Genomic DNA, 20,435 nt, shown 5'->3' with positions numbered 1-20,435 from the left:
GAATTGTGAAGCTCTGACCAAAGCTGACATGAACGGTAGTAAGGAACTATGGCCAGTGGTGGAGGCGGCATAAAAAGAGGGCTAGGTGGCGTTTTTTGCTGGAGTTAAGGTGATCATCAATGGTAGCTGGTATCGATCCTCCAAATCGTAACTGTTTCTTGCCAAGCTGTAGCTCTTAAGACACTTTTAGTAACAAACAGTCTTTATATTGTTGTTTTATGCACAGTTGATCTGTTGAACTGTTCTAAATGTTTCTTGTTCACTGCACTGTTAAATATTAATGACCAAAGACTAGTACAGTTAATGTTGTGGGCACAAACCATTAATTAGCTAAACAAAGCTTACGACCAATCTTACACTTAGGCTTAGGAGTGGTTGTTTTTTTCTTATTACTTTTATCTGTTCATCTGTCTTTGTCTGTCTGTTCCATTAATGTCAGGGGTAGGGATGAAACGGTTACCCATTTCACATTACAATTCCCTGATGGTTAGTATTACCGTGTCACATTTAATTATCATTAAAACTGTGCATGATTATCATGATCTGTAAAACCCGCTGTAAAGGCTGTCCACACACACCCAGCATGATTCTGGCACAGGCGCAGCATGCAACATTGTTTTTTGAGCATGAAAACGGACGCTACAATTAAAAACTGAACGCGTCTGCTCAACTCAGCATGAGCCGAATGAGTCAGAGTCACAGCACAGATCAGCAGTCAGATTTCATTTATCACGTGACGAAAGTGAGGCAAGCTGACTGACAGGAAGAGTGAGGTGAGCTGACTGACAGGAAGAGTGAGGCGAGCTGACTGACAGGAAGAGTGAGGCGAGCTGACTGACAGGAAGAGTGAGGCGAGCTGACTGACAGGAAGAGTGAGGCGAGCTGAATGATACGAAGATTGAGGCGAGCTGGGAGACAAGACGATTGTGAAAGATTTGGTTTAATATAAGCGAGTTTGTCATTGTACTGTTTTGTTGTCGTTGTGTTTTTCATTAAGAATAATTATGAACCCACCATTCAAGTAATTGCCGCTAATTCGAAAGCGAAATGCACGCAGCCACATGGGCATTCATAAGCGATTTAAAGCGAGGGGGAAAGTTCCAATGAAGTAGCATAGCCCCCTTTCACAGCAACTTTCTTCTGCCAAGTTCTGCAGACAGGGTTACCATCCTCTATTAAGTTCCCCTCAGAATTTTTATTAAGTCCAAAATATGACCACATTTCAGATTTGGTCTTCTTGGATGGTTGGAAATTCTCCCGAGTGCCGTCACTGCCTTCCACCATGTTCTCTGACTGAACTAAATTAATTTTATTTCTATAAAAAGCAAAACGACAGTGGTGGCGATGCCACGGTGGGCAGTTGGTGTGCGGTCAAACACAAATATTAAACCTGTTTAAATAATTTCATTGTGTGTATCAGTACTTTTTTCTACATTTTCAGCACATTTTAACAATACTGTGATAATCCTGATAACCTTGATATTTTTGGTCACAATAATCGTGTTATGAAATTTTCATACTGTTACAGCTCTAGTCAGAGGTATTGGAGATTGTTGTAAATGTAATTCTGTTTTTTTATATTGCAAAAACTTTAATGCAGACTTTTATTTCATGTGCATAAATGAAAAACCCTGCGTTCCCTCTCCCTCTGTATTTTCTTTTTGGTGGTGAGAGGTGGAGTTTAGCCTGCTTTTTATCTAGCAGTCAGTGCAGACCAGTGTAGCCAACTTGGCCACTTTTCAGACCCCTTTTTACAACATTTTTGCAAAAAAAAAAAAAAAGCCTAGTGACAAATCTAGCGACTTTTTGGACAAACCTTATGACTTTCCAAATGTCGGCAGTACTGTCCTGCAAGCGCAAAGTGTTGCTTTCCTTCTGCACTCACACCTCTCTCTGCGTCTGCTCTGTTCAGTGAGGGGCTGAGAGCCGGAGATTTAACAATGTGATGGATAACGAGACACGCCCTTCATCCCAATTTATTCTTCATTCTTAATTATTCTTATGTGAATGCTTTCAGTCTTAAATAGTCTATTAGAAATAGTCCATTTTATTACAGCCTAGTTCTCTTGTTCAAAGTAGATATAGTGTTCAGAAGCATTTTTGATCATTCATGTTCCATACCTGTCCGTTATGTAGTTTTATAAAAATTATTTAAAAAAAAAATAAGTTATGAAAAGTAATTTAAAAAAGTACAAAAAGATATATTATATATATATATATATATATATATATATATATATATATATATATATATATATATATATATATATATATATATATATGTATACACACACACACACACACACACACACACATCAAGAGGGAGAAAAAAACACCTAGAACTCGTCTGTGTATAAAGATGATGTCTCTTGTGTGGAATTATGACAAAACAGCAGTTTGTAAGCTCTGCACTGCTAAAATTTTACACCGGACGCTGCAGCAGTGAAGTGGGAGTTTCCACGTTGAGTCTAATTTATTTATTGCCGAGCTGCTTGCGCTGAATTAAAGGGCCAGTACAGCGTTGAAAGATTTAAATGAAGATAAGTTGACAAAAAAGTATATATTGCACAGAAAAAAAATATATTTGTAGAGTAGTATATTTCATATCCAGTTAATTTTAATATATAAAAAAGTTTATTATATATTACCAGTTTGATGTTCAGTGATGAAGTAGAAATGTTTTTGTTTGTGATGAGTGAATGTGAGTCTATCAGGAGGTTTTTTAGAATTCAGTCAATGTTAATATGAATTAATAACACTCAATAAGTTAAGAAATCTTACTTTAATCTTCAGAATTTAGTTCATGTGTTAATGTTAATTTGAGTAATGTGTTTTCTGTTTATGAGACCAGTTACTGTGAAACACCTCGTTGAAATGGAGAGAATAAAGTTTTTATTTGCATTTCCTTCAGTATTGTGGAATTAATTATTATTAATTTAAAAGAAAGTATAAAAGGCAGAACTATCGGTATTGATTATCGGTATCACTCTGCCGAAATCACTCTGAATAATCAATTATCGGTATCGGCTGAGAAATTTAGTATCGGTGCATCTCTAGTAATATCGAATTAACTTAACTTACACTGGAAAGTTTTCCTCGATTTCGGGACATACGAGTTCCTGTGCGTGATGAATGATGGGCTACGCTTAGCCTCAATTACTGCTCTGGTAATTGTGGTGTTATATATAGTGTGGATTGAATGTGCGTTTAGGGCATTGAGCTTTGGTATTTTTAAGACCTGTCTTGTGCACTTACTTTCTGTCACATAAACATACCAACATAAAACCATCCAACTATAAAACACCATCCTCCAGAACACTGAGTCTGGCAGATGAGCTGAACACTTTTTCGGCTCGCTTGGAGGCTGCAACTAGCTAGCAATGCTAACAGCGGTAGTAGTGCTAACAGAGCTAACATCACTAATGCCTGTTTCACACTAGATGCAAGAGCAGAGCTGAAGCAGCACGCTTTCTATTGTGCTTTCACATTGGCATCTATTGTATCGTGTAGTTGAACCACAGCTTGTGTACTGCAAATACAAGAATGTGTGCCAACAAAAGGTCCACAGAAACATTTCAAATAAAAAAAATTCTTCCCCTGTTACGCCTATCACGTGCTTTTGTTTATGAACAATATTCTGCTGTGATGTGATAGTGTTCCCCGTCCCACAAATACCATGTAAGCATGTAAAATTCTGCATATATGTAGTTTATATGATAAAAGTAATCTTCAACTAAAGCTAGACTTGAAGGCTCAGCAAAAAAAAAAAAAGAGAAAGAAACATCCTCTCACATTCACCTGCTCTGTTTCACAGACATTTGATGAACAGAAATGGAATAACGAGTCCCTGAACAAAAGGGGGGTCAATATTAAAAGTAACAGTCAGTATCTGGTGACCTACAGCTTCTTTAAGTACTACAGTGCATCTCATCCTCATGGACTGCACCAGATTTGTCAGTTTTTGCTGTGAGATGTTCCTCCACTCTTTCACCAAGGCATCTGCAAGTTCTCGATCATGTCTGGGGGGACACACGGTTACATGTAATTTTCCACTGCAAAGACGATCAGCTGTCCTTCCTGTCTCCCTGTAGCACCGTCTTAGGCATCTTACATTACAGATATTGCAGTTTATTGCTCTGGACACTGCAGTCCTCATGTCCCCCTGCCGCAGGCCTATGGCATGTTCACGAAGGTGAGCAGGAACCCTAGACATCTTTCTTCTTGTGTTTTTCAGAGTCAGTAGAAAGGTCTCTTTAGTATTACTGTAACTGTGACCTTAATTGCCTACCACCTGTAAAGTGTTCGTGTCTTAAGGACTGTTCCACAGGTGCATGTGCAATAATTGTTTATGGTTCATTAAACAAGCATTAAAAACATTGTTTTTCAATAAAGATCTGTAATGCTTATATGGATTTTACAAAATTATCTTTAAAACACAGTCTCCTGAAAAAGGGACGTTTCTTTTTTTGATGAGTTTAGTTTAAAACATTTAAACATGCTTTTGTGATTGGGGAAAAAAAAAACTCCTGGCAATAGTGTTTTCAGTTGCTGAAAGTCACATATGTGACTGTGAAACATAGTAGACATGACTTATATGTTTTTTATATGGTGAAACTGCTAATTTTTCATGTCAACCCATATTTATTTTGATGAGGAAGCATGCACTGTCACTTTAATACAGCGTGAGCAGTGCAGCAAAATAGACGCAGCACTTCTGCTTTGTTCCTGCTATGTGCTGCTGCACCGCCTCGGCCTGCGGTGTGAATGCTCTAACCTATTAAATGCATGCTGATTCTGCTCTGCTTACACATCCAGTGTGAAACAGGCCTAAGAGAAGGAATGGAAGCATGCATACAGAGAGGGTCAGAGAGGGAAATACTTCCATCGTTTTAGAGCACAATACTCTACTGAATGAGAGAACTCATTCAGTAGAGTGAACACCAGGAAGGCAGCAGGACCAGATGGCATCTCAGGTCAGGTCCCTAGAGCGTGTGCTGACCAGCTAGCACCAGTGTTCATGGAGATATTTAACATCTCCCTGGCACAGTCGGTAATCTCCACATGCTTCAAACAGTCCATTATTGTCCCTGCCCAAAGAAACCCCAGCCTGCCTGCCTCGACGACTATCGTCCAGTAGCCCTGACCTCAGTTGTGATTAAGTGCTTTGAAAAGCTGATCAGAGGCTTCATCACCTCTTCATTACCTGACACCCTGGACCCATTACAGTTCATATACATGCAGAGCCCTCCACTAATATTGGCACCCTTGGTAAAAATGAGCAAAGAAAGCTGTGAAAATTTGTATTTATTGTTTAATCTTTTGTTTAAAAAACCCCACAAAAATACTCTGCTTTCATGGACAGTGTTGGGTAAGTTACTCAAAAAATAATCCACTACAGATTATTAATTACTACTTTAAAGTTGTAATCTGATTACATTACTGATTAATGCATGCAAAAAGTAATCAGATTACTAATTACTTTACTTTCACGTTACTTTCAAAACCTATCAAATCTACCAAAATATACTACAAAGTGAAACTCATAGTTATTTCAGGAATTTTTAGAGCATGTCAATGTATGACATGAGTGTTTCCATGTATTTTCCTCTAAACCCTGTCTGATTGGTCTCACTTCCATTTATGGAAGAAATATATGTATAGGAACAGGAAATAGTTCAACCCTTACCCTTTCACAGGGGTATAAATATGAGGTAACACATAGGCCAAATACTGTTAGTCATTCATAACAATAGGTAAGACCAAGGAATATAGCTGCGATGTGTATCAAAAAGTTGTTGAGCTTCACAAAATGGGACATGGCTATAAGAAAATAGAACAAGCATTGAAAATGTCCATTTCCACCATCAGGGCAATGATTAAGAAGTTCCAGTCAACTGGAAATGTTATGAATCAAACTGGAATTGGATGTGTGTCTACATCGTCACAACACACTGTGAAGAGGATGGTTCGAGTGGCCAAAAAATCTCCAAGGATCTCAGCTGGAGAATTGCAGAAGTTAGTTGCATCTTGGGGTCAGAAAGTCTCCAAAACTACAATCTGAAGTCACCTACATCACCACAAGTTGTTTGGAAGGGTTTCAAGAAAGAAAAAAAAACCCCTCTACTCTCATCCAAAAACATACTCAAGCGTCTTCAGTTTACCAGACACTACTGGAACTTCAAATGGGATCAGGTTCTATGGTCAGATGAAACCAAAATAGAGCTTTTTGGCAAACCCAACACCATTTTTAATGACATGAATGAACACTGCATTTATGACTTTTGAAGTAATTTTCTGTTCCTATTCAGTAAGATATTTCACAACTAATGGTATTACACCAGTAAAATGTAATTCTCTGTTCACTGAAAAACACCCAGTTATATTACAACTATTTAAATAAACCATGTTAACATGCTAGAGATAAAGAACAAAACAGTGTAAGGTAAATGAATAAATGAAATGTACATTAATCACCTGTTTGTGTACAGTGGATGAGTCCAGTCATCACTAAATGTTCAGAGGGAAACAGAAAGGACAATTTAAAACAGGGATAAACACTTGGGGGTGTGCTGTTATTGGAAAATAATGAAGAACAGGGTGGTATGATGTGGCCCAGTGAGAAGCAGGTTTACTCTTACCATCCCAAAGTAGTTTATTTTCCCATTACTTCCTGTTCTGGCATGTTTGATTACTCTTACAATATATCTCAACAATTTACCAACAAAAGCAATAAATAATTTTATTAATGAACTACATGCTGTACTTTTAAACTTTACAAGTTAATTCGTATCACTTATAGCAGATATAACCAGTTGCTCCCCTTTATCAGTGTCTGCTTTTTTCACACTTGAAGTTACAAAAACTGAAGGGTGTGAAACTTTAATATAAACCTCTGCTTTCTTTCACAGCCTGCACTAATGTGTCATTCAGAGCTGAATTTAAATAAAAATTCCATTAATAAAAATCAGTCTGTACCTGTTAGTATATGATTTCACACTCTATATGCTATAATGATCTTAAATCCACAAATAGATTTATTCAAAGCAGCATCTGTTCTGTTGTTGAACAGAGTGCCATGTCTCTATTAATATAAATGTCTCTCAAAAACTGTCACTTGATTTCCTGTCTGCTTGGCACAGTCTCCTGCTAAATGCTAAGCCCTTTACAGATGATAGAGTACAGAAACTATCTCCAAACAAATTTAGAATAAAGTATAAAATGTAATATCTTAAACAAATACGGACTACCAATGTGTAACAGCAGTTAAAATGATCAGCTTTAATGTTCTTCACACGTGAGAGACACCAGGATGCAATTGCTGAAAACAATGTTTGTTTAATGACTATTTAATATTTTACTCATAAAATAAATAGGGTTGAATGTGAACACACCACAACAAAGCAGAATGCACAGTTCACGCTAAATTCAGTATCAAATCTTAACTACAGACTAATCAAATACCAATCACTGTAATGAAGACACACAGAGAACATTTACTCACAGAGAAACACACAGATGACTGACTGAATGAGAAGTGTCTGTGTTAAAGCCTCGACACTTCCTGTGTTCTTAAACACCAATCAGACTTCAGAGAAAGAGAGAGAGAGAGAGGGAGAGAGAGAAAGAGAGAGAGAGTTGTTTCTATAAATGAGGCTAAAATGTCATGTCTTCATGTTGCTTACATTAATAACAGCAACTGATCAGCATGTAAACAGTCAGGAAGCTCTTGGTGTGCTGTTATGTTTATTTGTTTTGCAAGGTTTAAGCAGTTCATCAGTTTAACTGTTAGAGCTGATTGTTTTAAATTTCTTCAAGGGAGCAAATATAATGTTTCATTCACAGTCTGATGGTCTAAATGTTGCTGTCTGTGTGTGTTATCTGTCTGTTTCTGATGAGACAGGACACAAGTGAGTAAACTCAGTGTGTCCTTTGCTAAAGGACAACAAAAAATATTTGTCATAATTCAAAGCAGAGGTCAACATACAGGAAGGCAACATCACAGTAAGCAGATCCATAATAATAATAATAATAATAATAATAATAATAATAATAATAGTAATATTCATAATCATAATCATAATCCATGTAAAAAAGCACGCACAAGACAAAAAAAAAAACTGATTTACACAGGAACAGGAAACTAAAGTTGATGCTTTTATGTTACTGGGTTTCGGTTTCTGATTAATTCTACTTACTGCCGGTAGATGATATGAACACATTTTAAGTTATTTCCATTCTGAGCTCTGTGTTTAAATGCATTTCTGAGGCAGAAAGTAATGTGACATAAGTTAAAATAAGATGCTGTAGAGGCTAAAATGACATCTAACATTATGTTCATCTTTCATTATTGGTTCATCTCATTGAGTGCTGATGGCACAAGTCACATGAACTAGCAGTGTGAGAACATGCATGAGTGGCTGTTGTAATTTTGGCTTTTCTGAGAATGTGAAGGACAGCATTTCCTCATTTCTGTAACGAAACAGGACTATATACAGGAAGTAAGCACAGGAGCAATGTCTTTATTTGAAATACAGCGGGCAAAACACAGAAAACACGGTCTAAACTGGACAAGGTTAACTGGGTTATCTGGACCTCCCATAGAAGTGTTAAGTAGCATCAATACGTGCATGTGCATCTTTTAGCCTTTAGACTGAGAATGTGAAATGTGATCAGCAGTGCAAAAACAGTTTATCACCCCCTCTCTCTTTCTGTTTAACTCACACTGCTGAGAAAAGCAAAAACACAACAGCCATTTTAAAGCACAGTGATGAACAGAGTGGGAATTGTTCATTAAGGCTCATGGGAAATGTAGTTCTGTACCAAAAGTGCTGAACTAAGCTGATCTGACATCCTGCCAATGATGTCATGATGATTGAACTTGTTTTACAATTTTTAAAAAATGTTACAAAATCTGTATATTAATGTGACGTGGTTGACTGTGTGTAAATACAGCTGAATGTGAGAATAATATTAAATGTTTCTGTAAGGTCTTTAGGACTTCTGAAATTATATCCAAAGACTCATGATATAATATTTTGATGTAATATTGTTAGTAATGATTTTAAGTCATTAGGCCTTATGAAAGATGACTAGGCATTAAATGAACTACACATCAAGAGATTTTCTGAGCTATTGTCACAGTGGTAAAATCTTAATAAAAAGTAAAAGGGATTTTCCTTAACGCCTAACTGGGAGTTAGTATGTGTAAGTGTTTCCTGATTTTTTGCTAGATAATCCCCACTGGATATTTACTAAAAACTGAAATCTTTTTTTTTTTTTTTTCTTTTTTGCAGACTTACTGTTTATATTAAAACATATCAGAACAAAAGCAGACTTCACTCCAAAACTTATCTGCACAGGTATTTACTTCATAAAATATTACAAAATAAGAATTACTCCATTTAATTACAAATATTACAGTGTATCAAACCACAATGCATATTTATCCCTGAGTAAATGCTAAATTAATTAAATATAATCATTTTAAAATTAACATTCAATTTAAACAAATTAAAAATCGTATAGCTACAACAACAACAACAACATCATCAATAATACAAAGTAAAGCTTAAACAGTAAACAAATAAATGCATATGAGTATTACAAATATATCAGGAATTGAAATCACTCCATTAAAAAAAGACATGCAAGATGAGAATTAACGCTTTCATCCCAAATCCCAGAAAAACAGAAATCACAGAATTTTTCAAAAAACAGCTAAAGACCCACCTCTCCTGTGAGCATTTAACTATCCCCTAAAATGCCTACCCCACATTATTTAAAAAAAAATAAAAAATAAAAATAATAAAACTTACTCTGGCTCTTACTCCTCTACTCTGTGCACTTTGCTTCTCTAGAACTCAGTTGTCAATCTTGTATAGTAGCAGTACTTGTATTGTTCTTTGCTTGATATGTCACTTTGCTTGTATTTCCTCATTTGTAAGTTGCTTTGGATAAAAGCATCTGCTAAATGAATAAATGTAAATGTAAATAGCATCACAGCCACTCATCACTAAAACTGTACTTACTGACAGAGCACATACACGAATGTGTTCTCTGTTGCTCTGGGAGCTGCTGTTATTTAAAAGCTAGATGATAAAAATAATGTAAAAACCTGAGGCTCAGACAGACGCTTCAGCTTCTATCACTCTGTACGGTCTGTTGTTCTCATCGGGGTCAGCTGTAAAATACACAATCATGAACACTTCAAATTAGCCTCTTATTAAATGTTAGGGTTTAATTTTATGGCTAATGAAGAACACTGTAAGGTCTTACTTCGAGCTCTGTAATATTTCACTGCCAGAATGATGGTCACCATCTGCAGGGAAACTGCAGGGAAAAATACCATGGATAATAAAATAATAATAATATAATTTACAAAATAATAAACTATAATTAATCATATATAAAGCATTAATTTACTGGTCATACATTTACGCTTCATGCCAATATATGAGTCTAATATTCCTCTATTAAGTCTGAACAGATGTCTTAATATGTTACTTTATTTAATAACATACAGGCGTTTCTCTGGCACATTTAATTGAACATTAGGACAGTTATATTTGCTCTTTCCTACTGATAATGTACAATTCATAAAAAAAAAAAAAAAACATCTAAGGCAAAATATAAATAAAAATCAGGCTGGATTTTGAACAGTGCTATATTGTTGCGCATGCGCTGAGAGGCTGGTTGATGACAGTCACCTGACGGGTTAGTCATAAAAAAAATAAACAGTAATAAATATAGAGTTGCTTAGAAAGTGTAAAGGAGCAATAAATCATAATAAATATTGCGAACATGCTTTAAGAATGGAAAACTGACTCCAACACAGCAAAAGTTTTATTTAAATTAATATACGAATTATTTCTCACCTCTGACTGAAACACAGCTTTTCGGTGACTCTCCTCTCTCTGGGTGTTTACAGTGGTAGAAACCTTCATCTGACTTTGAGACAGTACTGATGGTCATCTTTCCTGTAGTCTGGGACTGGAGAATTGAATCGTTTTTATAGAAATCAACACCAGAGTCTGAGATCTTTGAGTTGTGATGTAAACAGCGTAAAGTCAGAGGATGTCCCTGAGTTACAGGATGGACAGGACTCTCCAGGATCACATCACCATCTGTAGGAAAGAGAAAGACAACACTGAAAACACACAGTGTCTAAAATACAGGTATAATTCTCACATTCAGACATTGATATGGCATTCATGTGGCATTACTGTATGACCACACTGCCATATTTATGACCAAAAGATTGTGGAAGACGTGACAATAGCAGGCAAAAATAATATTTTATTTTACTCCATTCCAAAACACTCCATTCTCTATAAGAAGCACTTTCTATCAGGTAAGTTGTTGGCTATAGCTATGTATGAGCTAAATTAATTATCTGATGAGCAGAGGGTTGTATGTTTAATGCTGTTGTTTGTTGTTTTACTCATGGGTTTTATGAATAATTTACTCTTCTTAGAGAGACCAAACTAGCTTCATTAATCTCTTCAGCAAATTCATCAACTTGCATACTAGATCCTGTACCTACATGTTCCTTTAAACAGATTTGTCCTGGAGTAATTGAACCACTTTTTTTTGTCTAATTTATTTATTCATTTTCATATGGTTCATTTACATGTGATTCATTTTCATGAGATTCATATTCAGGTGATACATTTTCATGTGATTCATTTACGTATGATTCATTTACATGTGATTCATTTTCATGAGATTCATTTTCATGTGATACATTTTCATGTGATTCATGTGAATCACTTTTAAATATTAATCAATTCTTCCCTTAGCACTGGCTATGTACCTTAATCACTTAAATTAGCAATTATTAAACCCCTGATTAAAAAACCTGACCTTGACCCCTCTCAACTGTCCAGCTATAGACCTATATCAAATCTCCCCTTCATCTCCAAGATCTTAGAAAAGGTTGTAGCACAGCAACTATGCTCATACTTGTATAGGAACAACATTCATGAAATGTATCAGTCAGGATTTAGACTTCATCATAGCACAGAGACAGCGTTAGTTAAAGTAGTAAATGACCTACTACTGGCCTCTGATCAGGGTTGTGTCTCGTTGCTTGTGTTACTCGACCTTAGTGCAGCTTTTGACACTACAGATCATACTATTCTCCTTGATAGATTAGAAAATGTTGTTGGCATTAAGGGAACAGCCCTCTCCTGGCTCAGGTCTTAATTGACTGATCGTTATCAGTTCAAAGATGTAAATGGAGACTTTTCCACGCATACCAAGGTTAAATTTGGTGTTCCACAAGGTTCTGTTTTACTTTAAGCCACTGCTTTTTACTTTTTATATGCTACCTCTAGAGCAAATTATTCGTAAACATGGAATTAGCTTCCACTGTTATGCTGATGATACACAGTTGTATGTTTCAGTGAAGCCAGAGGACAGACAGCAGCTTAATAAAGTTGAGGATTTTGTAAAGAACATTAGACGTTGGATGCTAACTAACTTCCTTTTACTTCATTCTGATAAGACAGAAGTACTTGTATTAGGACCACATGTAGCTGCAAGATTACCACTGTCAGAGTCTGTAACTGAACTGATGCTGAACTGCTGTGTTATGCGGTGTAGGTTCTCTGTGTAATCATTCTTCTTCCAGCTGTATGTCCACTGAGTGTCTCCTCCTCTCTGTATGTCACACCTGAGAGTCATTTTCTCGCCACTGAACACCTGTGTACCAGGCTCTATAATCACCACAGGTTTAGGACTCCCTATTTAAAAAATCACGACTTATTTATGTATGAATTAATTCCCGAGAGCATTATTTAAATGAGTAGTAAGATTTAAAAATGGAATACAGTATATCTGCCACATGTAAATGATTAAGTTCTGTCAGAGGTGGACTGAGTCATTTTAACAATCACTACTAATGAAGTAAATGTAGATCACAGTTAGGAAAACTGACTCAAACCTAAAATTAATCAAGTTACTGTTCTGATCATTTAGATCTTCTTCACTACTGATTCATGTCTGAGTTACAGTGTGTTTGCTGTCCTGTTTTCCTGAATATTCATCTTTAGGAACACTGAGTGACAGCAAGGGAACAAGAAACTAAAGGTAAAAGATACACAATAATACTAGAGATAACTGACTGAGTATAATTTAATCACAGTTTTAACAGGTCTATTTAATAAAAGAAAAAAGAAAAAAGAATGCTAGAATACAATAATTCTGATTTACAAATCCTTACTCATCACTGCATGTCTACACACACACACACACACACACACACACACACACACACACACACACACACACACACACACACACACACACCCCTGTTATTAATCCCTCTCATTCTTTCAGATTCTACAGCCTCTTAAGCGTGGGTCACACTGCACAGACAGATGCCGACAATCACCATCTTTTAAAAGCCGGCCGTTGGATTTAGAATGTTGGGAAACATGACGGTCATGTTCACACTGCCCCAACATACACCAAGAAACTTTTTTTATGGGCAGTCAGACTGGTTTCAAAATGGATGATCCTTTTACCAAAATCTAAATTTTACCATTTCTCATGTCTTTACCTGTTGTTCTTTCACCTGAAAAGATGAAGAGTGCAATGAAAGAGATTGTGGGTGAAGACGTGGTTGTGATGTGAGAGACAGGGTGCTTATTCACATTTGTACAAAGAAGAGCAGACAGAGAATGTGCAAAGCTTTCAAAATTTTGCTCTGTTTGTCCAGGACTGCTGTTAACCCAGAGACTTTTTCTTTAGCCCCCAATAATTCTCCACTTGGAGCAGTTTGTCACTACGTAACTGAATGTCAATAAAAAAAAAAGACTTCAGTGTTGTAATTTTGTATCTTCAGTGAAGGGAGTGTTGGATTTTATCTCCAGTGAACGAGGGCAAAACCAAAATATGTGGAAATACCCATGTCTTATTGGCTGACAGCTCTCAATTCTGCCAAACACTAGCTCACAGTCAGTGTGAGGGGGAAAAACTGATTTACACCAATACATCCTCTGATGCTGAGCAGGAAAACAAGGTGTGTAAATGTCTATATGAGTTCCAAGTTACATGAACATGATATGAGCAGAGCATAAGGACAGATAACATATTTTGCATGGCACTGTAGCAGCTAAACCCATACACTGATAGCTTAGTTAGCTTAGCTAGCTTAGCTTGGCTAATGACACCAAACTAGCCTAGTCTCCCGTTAGATAGCCAGTTTTATACTTTATCAGTCTGGTAGTCCTGCAAACAGTGATAACACCTGAGGCAAGTTTTATGATAAATCCAACTTTTTTGTTCAATTTTTTAAAAATTTAAGCAACTAACTCTCACATGCAAGAACAAATTCATGGAAACAGTTTATTTAGAAGTATGTGCACCTAGCACGCAGGCTTTTGTTTCTATGGTGTTTGCAGGGACACTTCCTGTATCGTCATGGCAATGGTTCGTGCCCAGTTCAGATTACGTCAGAGTTTGTTGGAAAATCATTCCAGAATGCTCAGACTTTAAACAACTGGCAAACTCATAATTTGTCACATATACATTTCAACACAGGGAAATAATTTTTTCACCAGCTTGTTAGGAGGTTGGGGTCAGCTAGCAGGGTCAACCATGATACGGAACCCCTGTAGCAGAAAGGCTTAAAGGGCTTGTTCAAGGACCCAACAGTAGCAGCTTTGCAGTGCTGGGACTTAAACCCCAAACCTTCTGATCAATAACCCAGAGACTTAATCGTTGAGCCACCACTGCTGACAGAGTTAACACACAGGTGTCTGTCTGTGCAGTGTGAACCGGGCTTTACACTCAGTGGTTCAGTATAAAAGTTCGACCCTCGTCCTCTTCACTCATTGACACTCAGGCAGGTCTCCACTCGAGCATGTTGATGTTTCTGAGCATTTTTGTTTTAATTACAGAGTTTGACAGAGGTAGAAAGCATGAAGAGAAAAGATGAAAGACATTCTTGGTGGAGGGTTTGTTTACAAATTTCAACCACTTGACTCAGTCATCTATAAAATGAGCAGAGTGCCTTTTACATGCATATTAAAGCAAATAAAAAATCTAATAAAAACTCCAATAAATGAAATGTACATAAATCACCTGTTTGTGTACAGTGGATGAGTCCAGCCAGCACTAAAGGTTCAGAGGGAAACAGAAATGACAAGTTAATTAAAAGATAAAACACTTGGGGGTGTGCTGTTATAGGAAATTAATGAACAACAGGGTGGTGTGATGTGGCCCAGTGAGAAGCAGGTTTACTCTTACCATCCCAAAGTAGATGATTTTCCAATTACTTCCTGTTCTGGAGTGTTTGAATCCTTTTATACCACAGTCATTTACCACCAATTACAAAGTTTCAGTTTATTAATGAACTACATTCCCCTCTCAAACTATTGGAACAGCAAGGCCAATTCAATTGTTTTTGCTGTAGACTGAAGATATTTGGGTTTGAGATCAAAAGAGGAATATAAGAAGAGTGTTCAAAATTTCAGCTTTTATTTCCTGGTATTTATAAAACAACACAGAACACAGCACATTTTGTATCAGACCACCTAATTTGTAGGCAAGCAAAAAAATATTGGAACACGTGACTGACAGGTGTTTCTTGTTTCTCAGTTGTGTCTTGTTTGGCTGATTTTTTAAACAATAAATCCTGTAGCTCTGAACATTTACTATGGTTTTAGCCTTCAATTTCACCTGTGAAGACTGCATTTGTTGTTAAAAAGGATAGGCCATCATGAAGATCAGAGAGCTGCCTATGGGAGAAATGCAAGCCATTTTGACGCTGAGAAAAGAGGGAAAATCAACCAGAGGCATTGCACAAACATTGGGCATAGCCAATAGAACAAATGAAATTGAATAGAAAACAAAGAACCCCTGGTGTACTGAACAACAGACACCAAATGGGTCAGAGAAGGGAAAAAAAAACAACAACAGCTGATAGAAATATTGTGAGAAACCCAAAAAACAACTCAAGTCAACTGATTTATAAAGCACATATGAAAACAACAGAGTTGACCAAAGTGCTTCACAACCAGGAAATTGAAAAACAGTAAAATGACAAACACAAACACACACACACACACACACACACACACACACACACACACACACACACACACACACACACACACACACACATCAACAGCAATACAAACTCCAACAAGAACTGCATATACAAAGTGTGATCAATATCAGAACAAATATCTCAAGTACTCAGAGTTCCCCTGATTCAAATGCCAATGAATAAAGATGTGTTTTCAGCTTAGACTTAAAAATCTCCACTGATGGGGCCAAGCGAATATAAAGTGGGAAATTATTCCATAATTTAGGAGCAAGTACAGAGAATGCCCTTTGACTTTTGCTTAGACTGAGGGGCATTTGGAGATATGTAATATAATGTAGAGCCAAGTTATGTACTGCTTTCAAAACAAATAATAAAATCTTAAAATCAGTCCTGAACTGAAAAGGCAGCCAGTGAAGAGATGATAACACAGGAGAAATATGCTTCCCTTTTTTTGTTGTTGCCAGATTTGTCTGCAGATTTCTGCACAAGTTGTAGGCAGGACAGTTTCCACTGACAGAGACATGCATAGAGTGAGTTGCAGTAGTCCAATCTAGATGTAATAAAATCATGCATAATTATCTCTACATTTTTAAAAACTAAGAAAAGGTTTTAGCTTTGAAATCATCCTAAGCTGAAGAAAACTGCCTTTAACAACAGAATTGATCTGTTTATCAAAGCTAAGGGTTGAGTCAATTATGACACCAATATTTCTCACTTTCTCAGCTATTGCTAAAAGAGCAAGAATACTGGTTATCTTCTCTGTGTGTTTTGGTAGACCAAATATAATAATCTCCAACTTTCTTTCATTTACTTTAAGAAAGCAGGACTCTTCCTAGAGCTGGCCGCCCGGCCAAACTGAGCAATAAGGGGAGAAGGACCTTAGTCTGGGAGGTGACCAAAAACCAGATGGTCACTCTGACAGAGCCCCAGCGTGTCTCTGTCAGTCAGCCAATTTGTAACATCTTCTAAACAGTGCATAAGGGACTTTAGAGACTGATCGTTCCCAAAAAGAAAGATATAACTGTGTATCATCTGCATGCCTGTGATAAGAAATGCCATGATGATGGCAGATAGAGCAACAGCATGCATGTATAGCAAAAACAGAATAGGACCCAGAATAGAAACCAGAGGGAGACCATGTTTTAGGATAACCTAAACTTAAAAGAAGGATAGTTTCCAGTGTTCACAGAAAATGTTCTATCATATAAATAAAAATGCTGACTCAAATGCTGACTTCATACAACAGTCAGGGACATCACCAACAACCTCCGTAGGTCAGGGGTGAATGTATCACAACCACTGTTCGATGAAGACTTCAAAGACAGAAATATAGCAGCCATACCACAAGATGCAAACCACTCGTGAACATTAAGAATCAAAAAGCCACATTGGAATTCGCAAAGAAATACAGGGATGGGCCACAAAATTTCTTGAACCAAGATTAACCTCTACCAAACTGATGGAAAGGCTGAAGTGTGGAGAAAGAAAGGACCTGCTCATGATCCAAAACATGCTCATCTGTGAAACATGGTGGAGGTAGTGTCATGGCTTGGGCTTTCATGGCTCCTTCTGGAACAGGCTCACTAATCTTTATTGATGATGGAACTCATGATGGTAGAAGCAAAATGAATTACAGGAAGTTTACAGGAACATTTTGTCTTCCAATCTACAAAGAAATACATCCAAATTATTCAGGAAGAACGTTATCATGAGCAAGACAATGATCTAAAACACACTGCTCACACAATGATCTAAAACACACCAACTCAACAAAGGACTTTATCAGGGGGAAAGTGGAAGGTTTCATACAGGCCAAGTCAATCACCAGATATTTCACCTCCTGACGAGGAGACTGAAGGGAAACCCCAAGTTAGTTCTTGTTATTACTTGTGTTATAGCTGCTATAAACAGTTGTTCAACTTTACAAGTTTCTGTTTTTTTTTTCTTCACACTTAAATTTACAAGAAATGTAGAGGCAAAAAATGTTGTCATGTTGCCAAAAAACTTATACTATATTAATTTCACACTCTATATGTTATAATGATATTAAATCCACAAATAGATTTATTCAAAGCAGCTTCTGTTCTGTTCTGTTGTTGAACACAGTGCCATGTCTCTATTAATATAAATGTCTCTCATTTAGAAACTGTCACATAATTTTCTGTCTGCTTTGCACAGTCTCCTGCTAAATGCTAAGCCCTGCAGCATTTTATACTATATCTACACGAGCAACTTTCTCCACTTTACAGATGATAGAGTACAAAAACTATCTCCAAACAAATTTAAAAGGTAACATATTAAACAAATACTGACTGCCAATGCATAACAGCAGCTTTAATGTTCTACACACGTGAGAGACACCAGGATGCAATTGCTAAAAACAGTGTTTGTTTAATGAATATTTAATATTTTACTCCTAAAATAAATTGGGTCGAATGTAAACACACCACAACAAAGCAGAATGCACAGTTCACGCTAAATTCAGTGTCAAACCTTAACTACAGACTAATCAAATAATCACACAGAACCTGATTACAGGACTCTCAGCCATTCATTCAAAGCTTAATTCACTACCAATCACTGTAATGAAGACACACAGAGAACATTTACTCACAGAGAAACACACAGAGTGGACGGAGCTCCATCCTGTCACACTGATGACTGATGGAATGAGAAGTGTCTGTGTTAAAGCCCCGACACTTCCTGTGTTCTTAAACACCAATCAGACTTCAGAGAGAGAGAGAGAGAGAGAGAGAGAGAGAGAGAGAGAGAGAGAGAGATGATGTTGTTTCTGTAAATGAGGCTAAAAAGTCTTTATGTCTTCATTTTGCTGACACGAATAACAGCAACTGATCAGCATACTGTAAGCAGTCAGGAAACTCTTGGTGTGCTGTTATGTTTTTTATTTTTAGCTGAAGGTTTGAGCAGATCATCAGTTTTACTTTTAGAGCTGATAGAAAAATGCCTTGAATGGGACATATGAATTTTTACACTTCTCTTAGGGAGCAAATATATTGTTTCAGTCACAGACTGATGGAATGTTGCTGTCTGTGTGTGTTATCTGTCTGTTTCTAATGAAACAGGACACAAGAGACTAAACTCAGGGTGTCCTTTGTTAAAGGATAATATTTTTCATAATTCCAAGCAGAGGTCAACATACAGGAAGGCAACATCACAGTAAGCAGATCAATAATAATAATAATAATAATAATAATAATAATAATAATAATAATAATAATAATAATAAAAAAGCAGGCACAAAACAAGAGTAAATCATAAACAAAAGCACAGCAGCACAAACTCCTGCTTTTCTGATTGGGTATTGTATTTATGTGAGAGTACAGTGTTTCACTGGCTCCAGAGATCGTCCCAAAAACTTTGGCCATCTCTGTGCTTTCTGCATTTCAAACATTTCAAAGCTTACCCGAATTTCTGATTGGCTTTTGAAAACATGGATATTGGGTATTGCAATATTTGTAATGGGAACATTAGAAGCTGAAGGTAAAATAAAACTTTGAGAATGTTCATTATCATTATTATTATTTATCACTTTTCACTGTCTCTTTTTGCCCCATTGTGTAAAATGTCCACTTGATACAAAACAGACCTTTTGACTTCCAGACCTTCATTTAAAGTGAACAGACATTTTACATACAGCCAACCAGCACTGATTAAACCTCAGTGTGACAGAGCACTCTGCCACCGGCCAGGACAACACAGCTACATAATACCATGCACACACACACACACACACACACACACACACACACACACACACACACACACACACACACACACACACACACACACACACACACACACACACACACACACACACACAGTTGGTAGCCTTTTCCTCGGGTGTACACTTGGGACTGTGCTACTGCTTTATCCTCATACACACATACAGTGCTCTGTATAAATAAGTACACCCCAACAGATGTGTCAGAATATCATCTGACTCTCTTTGTAATTAATACTTTCTATGGGACTCTATACAATAAAATATTCCAGCAGCTCTGGTTTATTGGTTGTAAATGAAGTTTGTCAGTACAAACAAACAAAACAGAATTTTTTTTAACAAAGTGATTTAAGAAAATGGTGCGAAAATAAGTACACCCCAATGAAATAACAGACAAGTCAAATCAATCATTACACAGGTGGCTGCAAGATAACTGACAATTAAGGGTGGTATTTAACCTATAAAATCTCCTCCCGTTCAAGCCTGATAATTATGGCACCACATGAAAGAGAAATGTCACAAGTCTGGAGTAATTTCTTTACACAAAAAGGTCAGGGCTACAATAAAATTACTAAAGCATTGCTAATTAGTTGGAATACAGTAGTGAAAGTTATTCAAAGATTTTAAAAAAAATATGGA

At 36.7% G+C, this 20,435-nt stretch overlaps 1 protein-coding gene and 1 long non-coding RNA gene across 2 annotated transcripts in view; both read right to left on the bottom strand.

The window, feature by feature from the left end:
* Positions 1–20,435, bottom strand: part of LOC128628699 (carcinoembryonic antigen-related cell adhesion molecule 5) — a 79,533-nt gene that overhangs the window by 7,022 nt on the left and 52,076 nt on the right. The gene's annotated exons all lie outside the window — the stretch shown is intronic.
* On the bottom strand, positions 9,364–11,167 carry LOC128633024 (uncharacterized). Its single transcript, XR_008396712.1, has 3 exons — positions 10,875–11,167; positions 10,276–10,318; positions 9,364–10,180 (listed from the first exon to the last, which is right to left on the bottom strand). It is a non-coding gene; the product is annotated as an uncharacterized LOC128633024 (long non-coding RNA).

Source organism: Ictalurus punctatus, chromosome 7 (assembly GCF_001660625.3).
Source record: "Ictalurus punctatus breed USDA103 chromosome 7, Coco_2.0, whole genome shotgun sequence".
Classification (NCBI taxonomy): Eukaryota; Metazoa; Chordata; class Actinopteri; order Siluriformes; family Ictaluridae; genus Ictalurus; species Ictalurus punctatus.
The sequence above is the reverse complement of the archived record's forward strand: the minus strand, read 5'-3'. Positions and strand labels throughout refer to the sequence as shown.